Below are 13,749 nucleotides of genomic sequence, written 5' to 3'. Positions count from 1 at the left end.
TATTTGCAGTTTTCCATATAGACATTATATTTTTTAAAGTTTACTTTCAAAATAAAAATATGTATCAACAGTTTTATTCTGAGTAAAAATGTATGAGTGGTTAAGTTTGGTTAAATGTTAGAATTAATATTGAATATTAGGAGGATACACTGTTAGAAACTGGAATAAAACTGTGATAGGCAATAAAAGCAGTTGAAAGGAATTTTGGGCTGCAAAAATAACACAGAAAAGTTTAATGAGTGACATTTTATTAAAATGAATCTGAAGTTAATGTAGAGATTGGGGGTAGGTAGTGTTAAGGAGATGGCAAGTTTAAGTTTTGGAACAGCTGATAAAACTGGCCAGACAGTAGTTTATGCAACAATGCATAAGTATGAGAGCAGTGGGAATTTCCTGGCAAGAAAGGCACTTTATATGCTAACGTATCTTGCAATTTAATAAGGTTGAGCTAAAAAGAAATGGAGATGATATAAAGCAAACTAAACCTTCTGGCTAATGATACTGCCAATGCTAATATGTGAATCTGAGCTGTAGGACATGATGTGAAGGATTATCAGGACATGCTTGAATTCTTCTTTATTCTATTTTTTAGGGAACAGGAAAAAAATTAAACTTCTCTTTGGAAAAGGTTCAATTAAATCAATGTCTCAGTGCCTTTTGGGGAAAGTAAGCCATTCACTATACAGTGTCTAGACTCTATTTCAAGGTGGCCCCATGGTGTTATAAAAAGTAGTAATTAGGTTTATCAAACTGATTTGTATAGACTTTTGCCTGAAGCTATAGCAACATTCATTTCAATAAACACCATGATAATAGGCTTAAGTCTTACTCATTATTCCAAGGAAAAGTCTCTTGAACATAACATCAGCTGGCATGAAAGTGACATATGTTTCCAATCTTTTTTCCATTCAAAGAATGTAAATTTGCAATTTGAGACTTCAAAACACTGTGATAGGACACCAACTGTCTCCAGCTTAGCCTATCTCCTGGACATAGCCCTGAACACAAGAAAAGAATGTACTCATGTTGGTATTTAAAGAGAAGAACATACTTAATGTAATCTGTTTGGTTGCAATAGCCTGAAAGACTGGTTCATTGTTTTTAAGCTAAATATTACTGTTGCTACTTGAGTACATATCTTGTGCTCCCTAGAAGATTTTTATGCCATTTTACTGTAAATAGTGTATTATTTTATTCTGCATGTTTGCCTCTTATAGCAGACTAATTGTAAACACAAGTCACAATATAGGGCACTCTCATGTGCCTCCACCAAATCTACCCAGCTACCTGCTTTGGCACCCATTTTCTCTTTCCTTCTTGTTACAGTGGAATATGCCCTTTTTTCTTCCAGTTCTTCCACATTTGATCCAGTTCCCCTACATTTTTATTTTATTAAGGGCATCTGTCTTTGATAATGCTCTCTTCCTTCTCTTCCGTATATGGATAAAAACAACATATCCAAGAAAATTCATATACACATGAAAAGAGAAAAAAAATGAGGAAGAAGAAATACATATATCTTCAGATTCAAAATCAACTTGGTCTAAGTATAAGCATGTACTAGATAAGTAGAAATGTTAAAAATTCTTAAAATGTATATAAAAAAAAGACATTAATTTCATTACAGGTTTATATTTGTCCATCTTTTAAAAAATATTTTTCTATTTTTTTAAAAAAAGGATATTTAGTTTACACAAATGTTACATAAAAATATAGGGGATTCCTATATTCCCTTCTCTCTACACCTCCCGCATTTTCCCATATTAAGAATATTCTTCATTAGTGTAGTATATGCATTGAAATTGATGAAAAATTTTGGAGCACTGCCATTAAGTATGTGTTATTGTTTACATTGTAGTTTACATTCTCTACTGCGCAATTTTGTAGGTTATGGCAAGATGTGTAATAGTCTGTTTCTATCATTTTAATGTCATTCAGGACAATTCCCAAGTCCCAAAAATGCCCTTACATTACATCTGTTTTTCCCTCTCACTGCCCTCAGAACCTCCAGTGGCCTCTGCCTCCACATCATGATATAAGTTCTTCCATTGCTAGAATCACAATAAGTCTATAGTAGAATACCAGTAAGTCTAATTTAGTACATAGTTCATGCCCCAATCCTGAGGATTCTGGGATGGTGATACCCACTACACCTCCAATTGAGAGGGGTCTTTGATCCCATGAAACAGATGGAAGGTACTCCTTTCCTTGTAGTTACAGGCTCTCTCAGTTCCTTGTGATGGTCATTGTCCATCATCATTTCCTTGTTAGTGGTCCTGAGTAAGTCCAATGAACTGGAAATTAGGTGTTGCAACTTGAGATTCAGGCACAGCTGTCACATGGACAGCCAAAAGGTTTAAGTCTTTTGGACAAGCACCTATCAACTCTATTCCTAACTATATGTTCAAATAGAAGGGGCAGAGGAGCCATGTTCAGGGAAACCACAACTGAGTCAAACTCTATCACATGGGGACCATAAATTCCATGGGCAAGACATCAAACTCCTCAGCTATCTACACTGACTATAGTGTCTAGATGTCTCCAGGGCCCTTGCAAGGCCCACTATTTGAAGTAGCATTTACTTTGGCAGTCAATAAGATCCTGCTGAAACATGCATAAGCATAATCTCTGGAATGACCTTCCAACTCACTTTCAAATCTCTTAGCCATTTAAACTCATTTATCTTTACATATTCCCCCTTTCAGTCAAGATATTTCTCCAGTTGCACTGCAAGTTGGTGCTTGGTAGTAATCCCTTGGCACCAGGGAGGTTTATCCCAGGAGTGGTGTCCCACAATGGTGTGAAAGTAAGGAACATATGCTGAGTTCAGCTTATAACAAGGCCACATTTGATCAACAAGGAGGCTCTAAGGATGAAACTCTTAAGCATCCTATAATACTAAACTAAGTTTCAATTTCAAGGGTAAAGGTTCATAAGTACAGTCATCAATATAAAGAGCCCATCAATGGACCATCCTCCTTCACTAGTCATTACCCTTCTACTTCAGGGGCACTTCCTCTAAAATTAGAGAATGTGGAAGAGATCCCCAGGCTGGGAATTCAATATTCTTTCAGATATTGTGTGAATCTCCACCTATCATGACAATGATCCATGAACCATTGAACACATTTATATGGTTTTTATGTATGGCCAGGTGTCCCTTCTCCCAGGTGTCCCTCATCACTGACACCTTGCACAAATGATACTCCTCTGTCATAGCTGTCATACTTCTGTGATCCAAAACTTCTTCAAAAATGAAGTTTTTTAAAAAGCCAATTACAATTAATAAAAAAATGAAATAATATGATAGTTTTAAAAATAAGAAATAAAATATGAAAAATAGAAAATAAAAAATTTGGAATAATAAAAATATATTAAAATTTTTTTATATTTCTTTCATAACTGTAAGATCTGTTGTCTTGTATATATAGTGACATTTTCTTCTCTTTATTCTCTAGTGTCTTACTTTTTTCATTTTCTTTTCAAATAAGTTTTAGGTTACAGAAAAGTAACACACAGAGTATAAGGATTACTATACACCCAAACTTCCTCTCCCTTTACCCTTTTACCTTATTAATAACACTTTACATGAGGATGGTACATTTGATGTACAAATATTGAAGCATAGCTACCAAACATGGTGAATGGCTTATGTTATGGTTTCCATTTTGGGCCATACACTTCTATAAACTTTGATGAATTTAACATGGCTGGCATCCATCATTGCAAGGTCATGTAGAACACTTCCATTGCCCCCCAAATGCCCCCTGTTCCATCTATTTTATTCCTCCCTCCCCTTCCCTTCAGGCCCACAGCTACCACCAGGCTTCACTTCTTGAAACAAGATTCATAGTTATTTGCATCAACGTTGAGAGCTTGACATACTGTTCTATCCTCCCCAATTATGCTCTACCCATGCTCTCAAGACCCTCTGGCCTCTCTATCTGAGAACATAGCAGGACACCCCAGCATGGGAATCCAACACCTTTCTGCTCATTATGTGAGACTCCACCCTCTGATACAATCCATTATGACAATATGAACACTCACATACTTCCCAGAAGTTTACCCCAGGTTCTCCCTTTTCTGAGTGCCCCTCATATCCAACATCCTAAACCGGTAACCCGCCCCTACCATGTTGCCAAAAGAACATTCCCAACACTGTAATTTTAGCTATATACCCACCAATCCCCAGTGTACACATGCTCCTTCCCCCAACCCTCCCTCCAGTTCCATGGACAGTCCAACCTACCCTCCCCAACCTAACCCCTGACAAATCAGCACCATGCAACCCAAATGTATCACGGTACCACTGTCATACCTCTCCACTGCACAACTACACACTTCTAACTTATCATAAATTTTGCCTATATGGATATTGGCTCACAACCTTCTTCTCCCTTTCTATTTCTTGTAAACCTATCTTTCAGACTCTAACTCTGTGAGTCTGCTGAACTTTCTTAATTCATATCAGTGAAGTCATTTGTCTTTCAATGCCTGGCTTGCTTACCTTGACATAAAGCCTTCAAGATTCATCCATGTTATCCTATATGTTAATACTGCCTTCCTTCTTACAGCTGGGTACTATCTCATTGTATGTATATAACCATAATTAGTTTATCCATTCATCAGTTCACGGGCACTTGGGTTGATTCCAACTTTTGGCAATAGTGAATAAACCTGCTATGAACATTGGTGCATATATATCTGTTTGTGTCCTTGCTTTCAATTCTTATGAGTATATACCCAGCAGTGGAATTGCTGGATCATATGGCATTTCTATAGATAGCTTTCTGAAGAACTGCAAAACTATCTTCCACAATGGCTGCACCATTCTACATTCCCACCAGCAGTGGATGAGGGTTCCCACTCTTTCACATCCTCTCCAACACTTGTAATGCTTTTTTTTTTTTTAAATAGCCACTAGTCTAATGGGTATAAGATGATATCTTATTGTAGTTTTGATTTGTATTTCTCTAATAGCTAGTGATATTGAGCATCTTTTCATGTGTTTTTTGGCCATTTTATTTCTTCTTTGGAGAAATGTCTATTCAAACCACTAGCCCATTTTTTAAATGGATTGTTTGTCTGTTAATTTTTAAGGTGTAGGATTTCTTTATATATGCTAGGTATTAGGTCGCTATCAGATTTATGGTTACCAAATATTTTCTCCCATTAAGCAGGCTGCCTTTTCACTTTCTTAACAAACTCTTTGAGGTGCAAAAGTTTTTAATTTTGAGGAGGTCCCATTTATTTATTTTTTCTTTCACTGCTTATGGTTTCAGTGTAAAGTTCATGAAAACATTTCCTAATACAAGCTCCTGTACATGCTTCCCTACATTATCTTCCAAGATCTTTATGGTCTTGGCTCTTATATTTACACCTTTGATCCATCTCAAGTTAATTTTTGTATAAGGTATGAGATGATGTTCCTTTCTCAATCTTTTGGATATGGATATGCAGTTCTCCAAGCACCATTTGTTGAAGAGGCCATTCTTTTCCAGTTGAATGGACTTGGTGGTCTTGTCAAATATCAGTTGACTGTATGTGCAAGGATCTATTATCAGAACACTCAATTCAGTCCCATTGGTCAGTATGTCTATCTTTGTTCCAATACCATGCAGTTTTGAACTCTATAACTTTGTAATATTTATTAAAGTCAAGTAGTGTGATTCCTCCAATTTCCTTTTTTTTTTTTTCAATATGACTGGCTATTCAGGACCTCTTGCTCTTCCAAATAAGTGTCATAGTTAGCTTTTCCAATTCAGTAAAAAATGCTCTGGTGATTTTTATTTGGACTGTGTTAAATCTGCAGATCAGATTCTTGTTCCACATTCTGCATCTTCTCCTGGTTTTCAGTTTGTTCATTGAACTGGATCCTGTCTTAATGATGTTTAATGATGTCTTCCTTTCCATTAAGAGGGAGTATTCTCCCATTTATTTAGGTCTTCTTTGATTTCCTTTAAAAGTGTCCTGTATTTTCTGCATAGAAGTCATTTACATCTTTAGTCAAATTTATTCCTACATATTTAATTCTTTTAGTTGCTATTGTAAATGGGATTTTTTTTTCTTGATTTCTTGCTCAGATTGACCATTACTGGTGTATAGAAATGCTATTGATTTTTGCTTATTAATCTTATAGCATGCCCCTTTACTCAACTCGTTTATAAGCTCTAGAAGCTTGATGTAGATTTCTCAGGGCTTTTGAGGTATAGGATTATATCATGTGCAAATAGTGAAATTTTTACGTATTCCTTTCCCATTTGGATGTCTTTGTATCTTTTTCTTGCCTAAGTGCTCAAGCAAGTACCTCTAGCACAATGTTAGCATTGTGACAGTGACAGTGGCATTCTTGTCTTGTTCCAGATCTTTGAGGGAAAGCTTTTAGGATTTTACCATTGAATATGATGTTAGCTGTGGGTTTTCTCATATATATACCCTTTATCATGTTGAGGAAGTTTCTTTTTATTCTTATCTTTTGCAATGTTTTTATCAGGAAAGTGTGCTATATTTTGTCAAATGCTTTTTCTGCATCTATGGAGATGATCATGTAATTTTTTTTTTCTTTCAATTCTGCTTATGTGGTGTATTACATTGATTAATTTTCCTATGTTGAGCCACCTTTGCATATACCAGAGAAGAAATCCACTTGTTCATGATGTATAATTTGTTTGATGTATTGTTGACAAGTATTTTGTTGAGGATTTTAGCATCTAGTTTCATTAGACAGATGGGTCTATATTTTCCCTTTCTCATGACATCTTTATTTGGCTTTGGTATTAGGGTAATGTTAGCATCACAGATGAGTTAGGCAACATTTCCTCCTTTTCTACTTTTTGGAAGAGTTTAATCTGTGCCTCTTGACCGATGAGTTTAATCCATTAACATTCAATGTTATTACTGTCAAGGAAATACTTACATTAGCCATATTTTCTTTAGGTTTATTTAAGTATGTCATATGTTTTTTTGTTTTTAAAAAAATTTTAGTTATTCTTACTCTCTCCTCCAGCTGTCTCTTCTGTTTTTCATTTTGACTGACAGAACTCCCTTTAGTATTTCTTGAAAGTAGGTTTCTTATTGATGAACTCTCTTACTTTCTGCTTATCTGTGAATATTTTGAAATCTCCCTCATTTTTGAATGCCAGCTTTGCTGGAAAGAAGATTATTCACTGTGAGTTTATTTCTTTTAGCACCTTTATCACCTTAACTACTTCATACCACTGCCTTCTTGCTTCCATTGCTTTAGATAAGAAGTCAGTTCTTAATCTTATCAAACTTCCCTTGTATGTGAGAAATTCTCTTTTCTCTTGCTGCTTTCATTATTCTCTCTTTGTCTTGAGTACAAGTATATGTACCATTGACTGTGTATGCAAGGGTCTATGTCAGAACAAGTATGTAAGTACAAGTATATTTGACAAGTATATGTCTTGCAGTAGGCCTGTTAGACTTTATACTGTTTGGGTTGTTCTGCATTTCCTGGACCTGTATATCCATCTCCTTCAATAAAATTGAGAAGTTTTCAGTCATTATTTCCTCCAACTCTACTGTCCCATTTCCCTTCTTTTCCCCCTCTGGGATGGCTATAATGTGTATGTTTGTGCATTTTGTGTTGTCATTCAAATCCTTAAATCTCTGTTTTGTTTTTTTCTTTTTATCTATCTCTTCTACTATGTGTTTGATTTCAGATGTACTGCCTTCCACATCTTTCCTCTGCCTGTTCAAATCTGCTGTTATATGCTTCCAGTTTATTTTTGCTTTCTTGGATTGTGCCATTCATTAACATTATATCTATTGTCATTTTATGTACGGTTATGATTTCTTCAATATGTTCTCCTAGTGTCTTCTTAATATCTTTAATTTCTTCCTTCTCTTCATTAATTTAATTCATATTTGTTTGGGCATCTTGATTTGTTGTTCCATGCTCTGCATATCCTCCTTGTTTGTTCACTGGACTGGACCATGTCTTCCTGTTTCTTATGATGGCTTATAATTTTTTGTTGATGTCTAGGCAACTGTTTATCTTGGTGAATTTATTCAGCTGATTGTCTTCTTTCTCTAGCCTGGGGTTTTATTTTGTTGCTGTTTTTGTTTGTGTGGTCAGTTTTCACTTTGACACTTTGTTCCTCTTATTCTCTTTCCTTACTGTTGTCTATGTTCCCTTGGGAAAAAAAAAAAATAAAACTAGGACCAAAGAAAAGGAAAGAGAGAGGAAGATAAAAAGAATAATAGTAATAATAATATTAAAAGGTAGGATAGGAACCATACAAACCTAAGAAAATGAATAACACAAGTAGGAAGTAGAGATGAATAAGATTTAAAAAGTGGAATAGAAACAATGAAACAAGACACAGACTAGAGAAAATATATAAAATGAATATAAAGGCCTGAATGATGAGAAGATAAGAAAAGAAAGAAAGAAAAAAAATGTAAAAAAGAAAGAAGAGAAAAAGGAGAGGGAAATAAAAACAAGAAAAATTGAAAACCAAACAAGAAGAGGTGAAATGAAAGAACAACAACCAAAAACAGAAGATAGAAAGATGAAGGGGGAAAAAATAAATAGCATAGGTAGAGAAAATTGGTAAGAAAAACAAAACAACAACAACAAAAAAAACAGGGAATCAAAGGAAGGCGAAACACAGAAAATAAGAATCAAGACAGCAATAACTCATTTTTAAAAAGAAGAAAGAGGGAACAAAAGAACAAAAAACAAAAGCATGAAAGGACAATCTTCCCTCTTAGACCTTGAAGGATTTTCTCAGGCTGCTGGTGTTCATCAATCAGTCACCCTTGAGGCTGCCCCCTACAGGTTTTGAACCAGGTTTTAGTGGGTAAAATATGGAAAATTAAAAAAAGGAAAGCTTTTTTTCTTTTTTTGTTTTTAATAAGAAATTCATGAAATGCTAAAAGAAAGAGAATGTCTAAATGTTCCCTGTCATAAAGATTCAGCTGGAAGCCTGATTACCTAGGGGGTCTCCTCTCTAGGAGATGGAAATTGAACCAAGGACTTTGTACATACAAGACAGGAATTCTTCCCCTGAGCTAAATTACTCCTATAGGTTAATTATCCTTTCAGCAGGTTATCCACCTCCTCTTCCCTGGGCAGGTTAGATTCCTTATAGTTTGCTGGAGTCCTGCTGATTAAATACCTGTCTGTTCCTGACTCCTCTTTGATTTACTTCCTCTCTTTACCTGGGTGGGTGGGCTTGACAACCTGCCTGAGGATATCCCCTTCCCCTCTCCCTGTCAAGTCAGGGTCACTTCCGATATTCAAAGGGGGCTCAACAGGCCAAATTCATTGCAAAGAATCCACTCTTCACCCTCCCAGACCCATCTTCCTTCCTGGGAATCTGCCTCACACTCCATTCTCTGCTGGGAGCCTGTTACTCCACCTATGTTATTTGCCCTAAAGGTAGTTATATATGTGCCACTTCCAGCCACAGGGGCGATTAACTCAGCAATTTTCCTTTGGCATCTTTATCTTTCCTGTACCCTCCTAGATGACAGAGAACACCTTCCCAATCTATATGTATCCAAAGCAGCTGGCAGGGAGGAATATATCTGCTCACCTGTCAGTTAGATGTAATTCCTTATGATTTTTACCCTCACTTAATATCTCGGGTTGGGGGATGGGAGATCTTCTTGGCAGCTGGGAGGTTTAATAACTATTAGTTGTTTTGGCTTCTTCGTCTCTCTGTGTTTTACTCTTCTGGGTGTTGCAAAGCAGTGTTCTGGTCTGCTATACCCCACAGCAGGTACCCAAGCATTTAGCTCTTTCTCCATTGTTTTAGTGAGAGCTAAGCTTTATCTGTCTAACCCAATGGTCATGTTTCCAAAATATTTTAGTCAGTCTTAAAGAAGGAAACCTTTATGACCTTGACATTAAGCTATTTCCTACAAGATATGTTCTTTTTTGTAGGAATGAAATAGGTACTTACTATGAAATATATTTTTTATTGGTAAATTATTTCTCAGCCTATGTCCAAGTAAAGGCCCCCCAAATAGGGACAGAATTTTCTAAAAAAATCATAGTAAGCAGTTATCAGTGGAAGTCTTTTCCATATATTTCTGTCTTTATACATGTTGCAGATCTATTACCAAGGTAATTCCCAGATTTCTGCATCATCACCGACTGCATACACCCTGAGTTCTAATGACCAACTGAAAGTCATAATCAAATATTGGGAATACATTCCCACAAAAGGGTATGATACTATAAGAATACTATGAGAGTGTTAATATGACAAGTTCCCTGGAAATAGTTATCACCCTACCCATTGTCCCCATGTCCACCACATTCCTGGAATAACTTATTTCAAGAAAAAAGGATTTGTGTGGATATGGTTAATTGTGCTCCTAAATACAATGATTTTAGGAAATGACCAGTGCTATTGGAAAACACTTAACAGATGAAATCTCATCTCCATTTGTTCCAACTATTTAATGAAGTTGTCACATTACTAACCCCTTCACTCCTTGAATTTCATAAGTTAAAAACATGTAACGCTTGTCAGATCACAAATATATGAGTCATTGACAAGAATTATGGGAGTAACATTTGAAATGGATTAGGGAATATTCACCAATGACTTTGGTTTTGTTACATTGAGTTGCCTTATGAAGGTCATAAAAGTCCTGTAGTTCAGTTTCATTGCTAAAGAAACACAGTCACAAATAAAGGAAAGGCAGGCTGACCTTTTTTTTCAATTGAATATTCTTTGAAATACTGACGGTCACCCTCAGGGTAGTGCATTTATTTATATCTGTGTCTGTGTGTATATATACATATATATATGTATATATATGTATATATACATAAATATATATTTATTTGATATTTAATATACCTTTATGGTCCATATATTATTTTTTAATAAATGTTTCAATACCTATAGAGTATATGAATACAAAACACTAAAATTCTTTTATTTACCAACACATGTTCCAAACACCAGACTAAATACTAAGAATACAAATATAAAGAGGACATGATTGTTAATTAACTCTGGTTACTGTAAGAAGAACTCAAAATACCTCATTGTTGCTATTAAAGATTTGTTTCTCACTCACAGCACAGTCTAATTAAAGTTTTCGGTAAGTGACATTCCAAGTGCTGTTTTGAGTTCTTGACTTCTTCCAACTTATAGTACAACTAGATTCTAGTGCTGCATTATCTGATATGTTAGACATTAACCACATGTCACCATTTAAATTAATTTAAATTAAATTAAAAATTCAGTTTTCAAACACACAAAGCCCATTTCAAGTGCTAATAGACACATGCAGCTTGTGACCACTCTACTGAAGAGAACAGAATTATAAATCATTTATATCATCAAAGGAAGTTCTATACAGCACAATTAGAGACTCTGTAGTGCTCTTCTTGAGCATCTTCATTCAGACATAAAATAGAAAAAATATGAGTGTAGAAATGGAAGGATAAGCAGCTTTATGGTTCAGGCCTAAAAATGATACATTTCCTTTCCCCCCACTTTCAATTGGTTAGGGCTAGGCACTCCACTCCACATAAAAAAGCAAGGTAAGTTGGAAATATTTTCTTAATGTCTCAGAGAAAAATTTTCTCAGCTCAGTGAACATATAACATTGCTTCTACCTTTCTAGCCACTAAGCATTTATTCTGTTTTTCCTCTTTTTGTATAGAATGTACTCACCCCACCCAAGAGAATTATCTCAAAGACACATATAGTTTATGTGTGCATACAGCTTAAAGCCTACCCCAGCCTCTTGCATGAGTCACATTAGAGGAGGGAGCATTTATAACAATGACCAAGTGAGCTGAGGCTTTAGAAGGTGATTTTTATACCCTGTAAACTATGTTTCAATAATGCCTGTAGAGGGAGAGTATATAATTCATTGAAAACAAATCAGTGCTCTTTCTTGATTAAAACTATGAACAAAGAGCGCCACAAAAGTATTTAGAAACAAAGAGTAACTTTTATTTAAGAGGGAAAAAAGAAGTTTATTAACGTGCTAATTTTATTTTTTCTAAACGCCTTTATACTGTTCTTACAAAAACCAGTTTAGAGGGAATGCATAAGCACAAAGAGACTTAGAGATACTTTTTTAACTTAACCAAATGAATCATTGCTTAGTGATAATTACATCAGTCATCTGTCAGTTTTGTTTCTGTTTCTAAAGCCAGAAAATTAAGTTTGTATACTTATTGGCATATTATGCCTTTGTTGCATCAAAATAAATGCGTTCTATTGTTATGAATTAGTTGGAAGAAAATGTATGCCCATGGGTTAAAACTTTTTAAAAAATGATTTTAGGATTAATATACAAAGTGAGCGAAAACATCATATTTGTAATTGGAATTCTAATATGAAGCAATATCAAAGAAAAAATTAGGCAATTACTGAGCAACAATGAAAAATGCAAACATGACTCCTCTTGGTTATAGCCCACAGCTGCTCTTGCACATCCTGGAAAATAAACGGCCTCAATTATAAACTTGGCACAAAGAACAATGTTTGTGCATTATAATTAATGTAACTTACATGAATTGATTTTTTTCAGCTTTATGTCCAGTAACCTACAGGTGAACAGAATATTCCACATTTAAGATGTATTTTATAATTTAGAAATGATTAACATTTAATATATATACCACATGTTACTAGTGTATTGACTCGGAATTTGGTAACATTTTTCACAAAGTAGAGAATAAATGAAGACAAAGCATGTATTGTAAGGGTATATTTTAAATAACTGCAAATTTGTCTCATTTATTCATTCTGCTCTCATAACTGATTTGCATATTATCCACATAAAATCATCCTTTAGTGAAAAACCTATTGTTTTTATATAACTATAATCCCTTATTTTTTGAAATTGGTTATTTTCTAAATTATACCAAATTTTAAAGATTAAATAAATAATCCACCATTTAAAATATTTTTTCTTCTTTGGCTCAAATAAGAACATAAAATATATTTATAGATGAAATTGCTTTTAAGAAGCATGCTTGGTAACTATTAAGATTCAAACTTAAGTTTCAAAAGAAGCTAAATGGTATACATTAATTTCTCTGCAGTAAGTGGATATTGTTGTTGGACAAAATAAATAACACTGTAAGACAGTAGGTTCTCTTTAGAATAATTCCATTTGCTTAAGTTATAAAATATGAGGCACATACTCTATAGTTTTGTCGTAATGGAATGCTTCATGCGGATTTGTAACTTTAAGAAATAATTTAGCCTAATACAACATGTAGTTTAGAACATACAATATTTTGAATAGGAAAGGAAAAAATCAACAGCTTCAGTGTTCCTACAATACATGTATTTCTCATGTAATATAGTTTTCACTCTCAGCTATAAATGAAGTTATTATTATTCACAAATATTCCTCCTTTTCTTATTACACTGTATGAAAGTGACATACTGCTATTTAGTGTTCTACATTAATTTATTATATTGTTTGGAGCAAGTGTCTCTGGTATTTTGGATATGGGTGCTTTGCATTGTGATGCTCCAGTTCCTCTCCTCTATGCAGTGGTGGTTAGTCTGTGGATGCAAAATACTGATGTCATCTTAACACAGATTTCAGTCCATGCACATTCACTTCTTTTCCAGGTACCCCTCCAAAAAAAAAGAGGGCAAAAATTATAAGCATTTGTTCTAAAAAAAAGTGTGAAAGCTAATTTGTATTGCCCAAATCTGTTTGTCTTGAAAAATAAAGTACTGAATAAAGACAGAGATTTATAAATGCATGGTAAAAGGATGGTCA

This window comes from Dasypus novemcinctus, chromosome 13 (assembly GCF_030445035.2).
Source record: "Dasypus novemcinctus isolate mDasNov1 chromosome 13, mDasNov1.1.hap2, whole genome shotgun sequence".
NCBI classification, from domain to species: Eukaryota; Metazoa; Chordata; class Mammalia; order Cingulata; family Dasypodidae; genus Dasypus; species Dasypus novemcinctus.
This window is presented reverse-complemented; position numbering follows the sequence as displayed.